This window comes from Oncorhynchus keta, chromosome 15 (genome assembly GCF_023373465.1).
Source record: "Oncorhynchus keta strain PuntledgeMale-10-30-2019 chromosome 15, Oket_V2, whole genome shotgun sequence".
NCBI lineage: Eukaryota > Metazoa > Chordata > Actinopteri > Salmoniformes > Salmonidae > Oncorhynchus > Oncorhynchus keta.
The window spans coordinates 4,697,139-4,707,083 of record NC_068435.1 but is presented as its reverse complement, the minus strand read 5'-3'; the positions used below and the strand labels follow the sequence as shown (position 1 = coordinate 4,707,083).

At 52.6% G+C, this 9,945-nt stretch overlaps 1 long non-coding RNA gene across 1 annotated transcript; it reads right to left on the bottom strand.

Annotated features, from left to right (window-relative positions):
* Positions 1-840: 840 nt before the first annotated feature.
* Positions 841-2,300, bottom strand: LOC127907523 (uncharacterized). The gene is made up of 3 exons (XR_008064721.1): positions 1,621-2,300; positions 1,371-1,510; positions 841-971 (listed from the first exon to the last, which is right to left on the bottom strand). It is a non-coding gene; the product is annotated as an uncharacterized LOC127907523 (long non-coding RNA).
* Positions 2,301-9,945: the final 7,645 nt, after the last annotated feature.

Sequence of the window (9,945 nt, the reverse complement as noted above, 5' to 3'; positions counted from 1 at the left end):
CTAATCAGGGACCGATTTAGACCTGGGACACCAGGTGGGTGATTCCCCTCTAATCAGGGACCGATTTAGACCTGGGACACCAGGTGGGTGATTCCCCTCTAATCAGGGACCGATTTAGACCTGGGACACCAGGTGGGTGATTCCCCTCTAATCAGGGACCGATTTAGACCTGGGACACCAGGTGGGTGATTCCCCTCTAATCAGGGACTGATTTAGACCTGGGACACCAGGTGGGTGATTCCCCTCTAATCAGGGACTGATTTAGACCTGGGACACCAGGTGGGTGATTCCCTTCTAATCAGGGCCTGATTTAGACCTGGGACACCAGGTGGGTGATTCCCCTCTAATCAGGGACTGATTTAGACCTGGGACACTAGGTGGGTGATATTAATGATCAGGTAGAACAGAGAACCAGCAGGCTCTGGACTGCTGTTTAGTACCCCTGGTAAAGGCTATGGAGATGTGTCCTGTACCTGAGGGACAGTTGTATCCAACAACACATTGTGGCACGACAGACAGTGGGGGTGCATAAACTTGTTTCTGCTTCAGTACACTGCCCCCTTGTGGACAGTAGTGTAATACTCCTATCCATGTTTTATTGAAATCTGACAAAATGCATCATTTCAAAATGGATTTGATTGTAGTTTACATTGGCAGTCCTTGGGACCACAACGGGTGCACGTTTTGGGTTTTGCCCATTTTGGTTTAACACGACACAGCTGATTGAAATGATCAAAGCTTCATGATGAGTTGATTTTTTTGAATCAGCTATGTAGTGTTAGAGGGGCAAAAACCAAAATGTGCACCCCTTGGGAAACCCTACACTGACACGCAGCGTCCTCTACCCCGACACGCAGCGTCCTCTACCCCGACACGCAGCGTCCTCTACCCCGACACGCAGCGTCCTCTACCCCGACACGCAGCGTCCTCTACCCCGACACGCAGCGTCCTCTACCCCGACACGCAGCGTCCTCTACCCCGACACGCAGCGTCCTCTACCCCGACACGCAGCGTCCTCTACCCTGACACGCGTCCTCTACCCTGACACGCAGCGTCCTCTACCCTGACACGCAGCGTCCTCTACCCCGACACGCAGCGTCCTCTACCCTGACACGCAGCGTCCTCTACCCTGACACGCAGCGTCCTCTACCCCGACACGCAGCGTCCTCTACCCTACCCTGACACGCAGCGTCCGTCCTACCCTGACCCTGACACGCAGCGTCCTCTCTCCTCTACCCCCTGACACGCAGCGTCCTCTACCCTGACCCTCTACCCTGACACGCAGCGTCCTCTACCCTGACAGTCCTCTACCTCTACGCAGCGTCCTCTAGCACACAGCGTCCTCTACCCTGACACGCAGCGTCCTCTACCTCTACCCTGACACGCAGCGTCCTCTACCTCTACCCTGACACGCAGCGTCCTCTACCTCTACCCTGACACGCAGCGTCCTCTACCTCTACCCTGACACGCAGCGTCCTCTACCTCTACCCTGACACGCAGCGTCCTCTACCTACACGCAGTTCATTAAGCTTAACATCGCAGCATGACACACGCAGCGTCCTCTACCATTATTTTAGCTACCATGGCTACCCTCATAGAATGACACGCAGCGTCCTCTACCTCTACCCTGACACGCAGCGTCCTCTACCCTAGTAGTTATGAAAGGTGGCTTATCAAAGAAAGGATCATATACAGGTAACGACCCCCAAAAAAGGAAACACAAATGAGTGATACAGAGTATTAAAAGCAGATGCTTCCACACAGGTGAGTTCATTAAGCAATTAACATCCCATCATGCTTAGGGTCATGTATAAAAATGCTGTGCAGACCATTATTTTAGCTACCATGGCTATGCCCTCATAGAATGACAATGCCCCCCATCCACAGGGCACCAGTGGTCATTGAACGGTTTGATGAGCCGTCTCAGACTCCAGATATCAACCCAATTGAACGCTTATGGGAGATTCTGTTTTCCACCATCAACAAAACACCAAATGATTTTCATTTCTCATGGAAGAATATAGGAGGGATGCGACGCCAGAGTTCCAGAACACTTGTAGAATCTACGCCAGAGTTCCAGAACACTTGTAGAATCTACGCCAGAGTTCCAGAACACTTGTAGAATCTACGCCAGAGTTCCAGAACACTTGTAGAATCTACGCCAGAGTTCCAGAACACTTGTAGAATCTACGCCAGAGTTCCAGAACACTTGTAGAATCTACGCCAGAGTTCCAGAACACTTGTAGAATCTACGCCAGAGTTCCAGAACACTTGTAGAATCTACGCCAGAGTTCCAGAGGTGAGAACACTTGTGGAATCTACGCCAGAGTTCCAGAACACTTGTAGAATCTACGCCAGAGTTCCAGAACACTTGTAGAATCTACGCCAGAGTTCCAGAACACTTGTAGAATCTACGCCAGAGTTCCAGAACACTTGTAGAATCTACGCCAGAGTTCCAGAACACTTGTAGAATCTACGCCAGAGTTCCAGAACACTTGTAGAATCTACGCCAGAGTTCCAGAACACTTGTAGAATCTATGCCAGAGTTCCAGAACACTTGTAGAATCTACGCCAGAGTTCCAGAACACTTGTAGAATCTACACCAGAGTTCCAGAACACTTGTAGAATCTATGCCAAAGTGCATTGAACACACTTGGTGTTGGCGTTTCCTTTATTTTGGCAGTTACATGTATCATTGACTTGCAAAATATATAACTGCACTATACTACATTTGCACCATTTACTAAAGAACGGCCGAGCCGATAAGTCAGGCCGATACTGGCCTTTTCTAGTCTATCTGCGTTGCTGATAGACCCTCTACAGAGCACATGCAGGTGATAGACCCTCTACAGAGCACATGCAGGTGATAGACCCTCTACAGAGCACATGCAGGTGATAGACCCTCTACAGAGCACATGCAAGTGATAGACCCTCTACAGAGCACATGCAGGTGATAGACCCTCTACAGAGCACATGCAGGTGATAGACCCTCTACAGAGCACATGCAAGTGATAGACCCTCTACAGAGCACATGCAAGTGATAGACCCTCTACAGAGCACATGCAAGTGATAGACCCTCTACAGAGCACATGCAGGTGATAGACCCTCTACAGAGCACATGCAGGTGATAGACCCTCTACAGAGCACATGCAGGTGATAGACCCTCTACAGAGCACATGCAGGTGATAGACCCTCTACAGAGCACATGCAAGTGATAGACCCTCTACAGAGCACATGCAGGTGATAGACCCTCTACAGAGCACATGCAGGTGATAGACCCTCTACAGAGCACATGCAGGTGATAGACCCTCTACAGAGCACATGCAAGTGATAGACCCTCTACAGAGCACATGCAAGTGATAGGCCCTCTACAGAGCACATGCAAGTGATAGACCCTCTACAGAGCACATGCAGGTGATAGCTCCTCTGTTTCAGCACCACAATATAAGTTACTTGAATCTGGCTTATTGTGAGGTTAATAACTCTGAGAAATACATCATGGGCAAGAAACATATTGTTTTTAATCAAATCAATTAAAGTAGTAGAAAGCTATCAAAGTTCTCCTTCTGAAACTGAACATAGGCTAGACCGTGCACAGGATGGTGAATTTTTTTGGGACAAGGCTTCATCAATAATGCCAAAAGTGTGAGCCATTTTAAGAATCTCAAATATAAATACGTTTTGATTTTAACACTTTTTTTTTGTTGTTACAACATGATCCAAATCAAATGTTATGTCACCTTAGTGAAACGCTTTACAAGCCCTTCACCAACAATGCAGGTTTGACATGTGTGTTTTCTCATAGTTCTGATGTATTTCACTATTATTTTACAATGTAGAAAATAGTTTTTAAAAAATAAAGAAAAACCCTGGAATGAGTAGATGTGTCCGAACTTTTGACTGGTAATGTATATGGGGCAATTTAGCAATTAGGATTAGTTATCTGTAACGGTTATTGTAAATGAAGCATTGTTGCACACTGTTGGCATAAATAGATAGATGCATTTAAAAAAAAAATGATTACCGAAACAGAACAGTGACAATTCTGATCAGTGTGATTCAAACCGATGAAGATGACTAGCAGTGCATCATTTGCAGTGTTTATAGATACCTGAAACTAACTTAACCAGTCAGAAAAACATAGCCAGCTATAGTAGCAAGGACAAGAGATATTTTCACAAGCATTCAAACAATAGTATTGTTCACATGAATATTTAACTAACTCATTACTCTAATGAGTAACTATCGTGTTAGCTTGTCCTTGTCAAGTGTCATTCAACATGTCTCTTTCTTCATCAAACATAACCACCGGTTGTTCATTTCTAGAATTAGTCCAACACGAGTACTTTGTTACAGACATACCGTTAGGGAAACAGCAGATCGAAATGCAGAAGATAGAAACCTCTTCAAAGCGGAGCTGGTTTTGCCCCCTTGAGACAACACTTATGTGACCACAGCCCGATATCAACACAGCTCGATTGAGAGGGTCTGGTTTAACGCTACATCAAAAAACTAATCTACCACAGATCGAAAATATTGGCAGTGTGAAGCAAATTATTTTCTGTCTAAACTTCTCTCCATAATGAGATTACAGAATATATACCGATTGATTAATCTTAAATTATGTATTTGCATGAACTTCTGCTTAAGATTTTTTTGTTGTTACAATACAAATGACAATTACATGACACCTGCCAAGATCTACATTCTCACACCCCGATCTCCAGCGCCCATATCGGTCTCTGGCACATATTCTTCTTCGTTGAAGTTTAACGGTGGTCGGTATCCAATAAGTGTTGCATTACCGCCACCTACTAGACTGGAGTACAACTCCCTTATAGTTTGCTTGAAACTGTCACAGACTCATTTTTATCCTGACTCTTGGTGCAAGCCTCCGAGAGCCTCCGATAACTTTACCACACGTACCACCTCAGATACTTCGACCTCAGTCACTTCCATTTCTCCTCCTGTCTTCAGCTCAGTCTGTTTAAACTTTCTACCATTCTTCTGTAACAAACATCTCCCTTTCTTCCGCCATTTTTAACAGACTCAAGCTCACCCTCTTCCTCCCTCTCTCTCTCAGACCTCCTCTGCCTCCCTCTCTCTCTCAGACCTCCTCTGCCTCTCTCTCTCTCTCTCAGACCTCCTCTGCCTCTCTCTCTCAGACCTCCTCTGCCTCCCTCTCTCTCTCAGACCTCCTCTGCCTCCCTCTCTCTCTCTCTCTCAGACCTCCTCTGCCTCCCTCTCTCTCTCTCAGACCTCCTCTGCCTCTCTCTTAGAAAATCAGACCAGACCTCCTCTGCCTCTCTCTCTCTCTCTCTCTCAGACCTCCTCTGCCTCTCTCTCTCTCTCAGACCTCCTCTGCCTCCCCCTCTCTCTCTCTCTCTCTCTCTCTCTCTCTCTCTCTCTCTCTCTCTCTCTCTCTCTCTCTCTCTCAGACCTCCTCTGCCTCTCTCTCTCAGACCTCCTCTGCCTCTCTCTCAGACCTCCTCTGCCTCTCTCTCTCAGACCTCCTCTGCCTCTCTCTCTCAGACCTCCTCTCCCTCTCTCTCTCAGACCTCCTCTGCCTCCCTCTCTCTCAGACCTCCTCTGCCTCCCTCTCTCTCAGACCTCCTCTGCCTCTCTCTATCTCAGACCTCCACTGCCTCTCTCTCAGACCTCCTCTGCCTCTCTCTCTCTCAGACCTCCTCTGCCTCTCTCTCTCTCTGACCTCCTCTCTCTCTCTCTCTCAGACCTCCTCTGCCTCTCTCTCTCTCTCTCTCTCAGACCTCCTCTGCCTCTCTCTCTCTCTCTCTCTCTCTCTCTCTCTCTCTCTCTCTCTCTCTCTCTCTCTCTCTCTCTCTCTCTCAGACCTCCTCTGCCTCTCTCTCTCAGACCTCCTCTGCCTCTCTCTCTCAGACCAGACCTCCTCTGCCTCTCTCTCTCTCTCTCTCAGACCTCCTCTGCCTCTCTCTCTCAGACCTCCTCTGCCTCTCTCTCTCAGACCTCCTCTGCCTCTCTCTCTCAGACCAGACCTCCTCTGCCTCTCTCTCTCTCTCTCTCTCTCTCTCTCTCTCTCTCTCTCTCTCTCTCTCTCTCTCTCTCTCTCAGACCTCCTCTGCCTCCCTCTCTCAGACCTCCTCTGCCTCTCTCTCTCAGACCTCCTCTGCCTCTCTCTCTCAGACCTCCTCTGCCTCCCTCTCTCAGACCTCCTCTGCCTCCCTCTCTCTCAGACCTCCTCTGCCTCCCTCTCTCAGACCTCCTCTGCCTCTCTCTCTCAGACCTCCTCTGCCTCTCTCTCAGACCTCCTCTGCCTCCCTCTCTCAGACCTCCTCTGCCTCCCTCTCTCTCAGACCTCCTCTGCCTCCCTCTCTCAGACCTCCTCTGCCTCTCTCTCTCAGACCTCCTCTGCCTCTCTCTCAGACCTCCTCTGCCTCCCTCTCTCAGACCTCCTCTGCCTCCCTCTCTCAGACCTCCTCTGCCTCTCTCTCTCAGACCTCCTCTGCCTCTCTCTCTCAGACCTCCTCTCCCTCTCTCTCTCAGACCTCCTCTGCCTCCCTCTCTCTCAGACCTCCTCTGCCTCCCTCTCTCTCAGACCTCCTCTGCCTCTCTCTATCTCAGACCTCCACTGCCTCTCTCTCAGACCTCCTCTGCCTCTCTCTCTCTCAGACCTCCTCTGCCTCCCTCTCTCAGACCTCCTCTGCCTCTCTCTCTCTCAGACCTCATCTGCCTCCCTCTCTCAGACCTCCTCTGCCTCTCTCTCTCTCATACCTCCTCTGCCTCTCTCTCTCTCTCTCTCAGACCTCCTCTGCCTCTCTCTCTCAGACCTCCTCTGCCTCTCTCTCTCAGACCTCCTCTGCCTCTCTCTCTCTCTCTCTCTCTCTCTCTCTCTCTCTCTCTCTCTCAGACCTCCTCTGCCTCTCTCTCTCAGACCTCCTCTGCCTCTCTCTCTCAGACCAGACCTCCTCTGCCTCTCTCTCTCTCTCTCTCTCTCTCTCTCTCTCTCTCTCTCTCTCTCTCTCTCTCTCTCTCAGACCTCCTCTGCCTCCCTCTCTCAGACCTCCTCTGCCTCTCTCTCTCAGACCTCCTCTGCCTCTCTCTCTCAGACCTCCTCTGCCTCCCTCTCTCAGACCTCCTCTGCCTCCCTCTCTCAGACCTCCTCTGCCTCCCTCTCTCAGACCTCCTCTGCCTCTCTCTCTCAGACCAGACCTCCTCTGCCTCCCTCTCTCAGACCAGACCTCCTCTGCCTCCCTCTCTCAGACCTCCTCTGCCTCTCTCTCTCAGACCTCCTCTGCCTCCCTCTCTCTCTCAGACCAGACCTCCTCTCCCTCTCTCTCTCAGACCAGACCTCCTCTGCCTCTCTCTCTCAGACCAGACCTCCTCTGCCTCCCTCTCTCAGACCTCCTCTGCCTCCCTCTCTCTCTCAGACCAGACCTCTTCTGCCTCCCTCTCTCAGACCTCCTCTGCCTCCCTCTCTCTCTCAGACCAGACCTCCTCTGCCTCTCTCTCTCTCTCTCTCTCAGACCTCCTGTGCCTCCCTCTCTCAGACCTCCTCTGCCTCTCTCTCTCTCAGACCTCCTGCCTCCCTCTCTCAGACCTCCTCTGCCTCTCTCTCTCTCTCTCAGACCTCCTCTGCCTCCCTCTCTCAGACCTCCTCTGCCTCCCTCTCTCTCAGACCTCCTCTGCCTCCCTCTCTCAGACCTCCTCTGCCTCTCTCTCTCAGACCTCCTCTGCCTCTCTCTCAGACCTCCTCTGCCTCCCTCTCTCAGACCTCCTCTGCCTCCCTCTCTCAGACCTCCTCTGCCTCTCTCTCTCAGACCTCCTCTGCCTCTCTCTCTCAGACCTCCTCTCCCTCTCTCTCTCAGACCTCCTCTGCCTCCCTCTCTCTCAGACCTCCTCTGCCTCCCTCTCTCTCAGACCTCCTCTGCCTCTCTCTATCTCAGACCTCCACTGCCTCTCTCTCAGACCTCCTCTGCCTCTCTCTCTCTCAGACCTCCTCTGCCTCCCTCTCTCAGACCTCCTCTGCCTCTCTCTCTCTCAGACCTCCTCTGCCTCCCTCTCTCAGACCTCCTCTGCCTCTCTCTCTCTCATACCTCCTCTGCCTCTCTCTCTCTCTCTCTCAGACCTCCTCTGCCTCTCTCTCTCAGACCTCCTCTGCCTCTCTCTCTCAGACCTCCTCTGCCTCTCTCTCTCTCTCTCTCTCTCTCTCTCTCTCTCTCTCTCAGACCTCCTCTGCCTCTCTCTCTCAGACCTCCTCTGCCTCTCTCTCTCAGACCAGACCTCCTCTGCCTCTCTCTCTCTCTCTCTCTCTCTCTCTCTCTCTCTCTCTCAGACCTCCTCTGCCTCCCTCTCTCAGACCTCCTCTGCCTCTCTCTCTCAGACCTCCTCTGCCTCTCTCTCTCAGACCTCCTCTGCCTCCCTCTCTCAGACCTCCTCTGCCTCCCTCTCTCAGACCTCCTCTGCCTCCCTCTCTCAGACCTCCTCTGCCTCCCTCTCTCAGACCTCCTCTGCCTCTCTCTCTCAGACCAGACCTCCTCTGCCTCCCTCTCTCAGACCAGACCTCCTCTGCCTCCCTCTCTCAGACCTCCTCTGCCTCTCTCTCTCAGACCTCCTCTGCCTCCCTCTCTCTCTCAGACCAGACCTCCTCTCCCTCTCTCTCTCAGACCAGACCTCCTCTGCCTCTCTCTCTCAGACCAGACCTCCTCTGCCTCCCTCTCTCAGACCTCCTCTGCCTCCCTCTCTCTCTCAGACCAGACCTCTTCTGCCTCCCTCTCTCAGACCTCCTCTGCCTCCCTCTCTCTCTCAGACCAGACCTCCTCTGCCTCTCTCTCTCTCTCTCTCTCAGACCTCCTGTGCCTCCCTCTCTCAGACCTCCTCTGCCTCTCTCTCTCTCTCTCTCTCTCTCTCTCTCAGACCTCCTCTGCCTCTCTCTCTCTCAGACCTCCTGCCTCCCTCTCTCAGACCTCCTGCCTCCCTCTCTCAGACCTCCTCTGCCTCTCTCTCTCAGACCTCCTCTGCCTCTCTCTCTCTCAGACCTCCTCTGGGAGGGAGGTGGACAGGGAGAGAGAGGGGAGGGAGATGGACAGGGAGAGAGAGAAGGAGGTTGGCGGACAGGGAGTGAGAGGGGGAGGGAGGTGGACAGGGAGAGAGAGAGGGAGGTTGGTGGACAGGGAGTGAGAGGGGGAGAGAGAAGGAGGTTGGTGGACAGGGAGTGAGAGGGGGAGGGAGGTGGACAGGGAGAGAGAGGGGGAGGGAGGTGGACAGGGAGAGAGAGAGGAGGGAGGTGGACAGGGAGTGAGAGGGGAGGGAGGTGGACAGGGGAGAGAGGGGGAGGGAGGTGGACAGGGAGTGAGAGGGGGAGGGAGGTGGACAGGGAGAGAGAGGGAGGGGAGGTGGACAGGGGAGAGAGGGAGGGAGAGAAGGAGGTTGATGGACAGGGAGTGAGGTGGACATGGAGAGAGAGGGGGAGGGAGGTGGACAGGGAGAGAGAGGGGAGGAGGAGGGAGGTTGGTGGACAGGGAGTGAGAGGGGGAGGGAGGTGGACAGGGAGAGAGAGAGGGAGGGAGGTGGACAGGGAGTGAGAGGGGGAGAGAGAAGGAGGTTGGTGGACAGGGAGTGAGGTGGACATGGAGAGAGAGGGGGAGGGAGGTGGACAGGGAGAGAGAGGGGGAGGGAGAGGGGAGGTTGGTGGACAGGGAGTGAGGTGGACAGGGAGAGAGAGAGGGAGGGAGGTGGACAGGGAGAGAGAGAGGGAGGTTGGTGGACAGGGAGTGAGAGGGGGAGGGAGGTGGACAGGGAGAGAGAGAGAGGGAGGGAGGTGGACAGGGAGTGAGAGGGGAGAGAAGGAGGTTGGTGGACAGGGAGTGAGAGAGGGAGGTTGGTGGACAGGGAGTGAGAGGGGAGGGAGGTGGACAGGGAGAGAGAGAGGGAGGTTGGTGGACAGGGAGTGAGAGAGGGAGGGAGGTG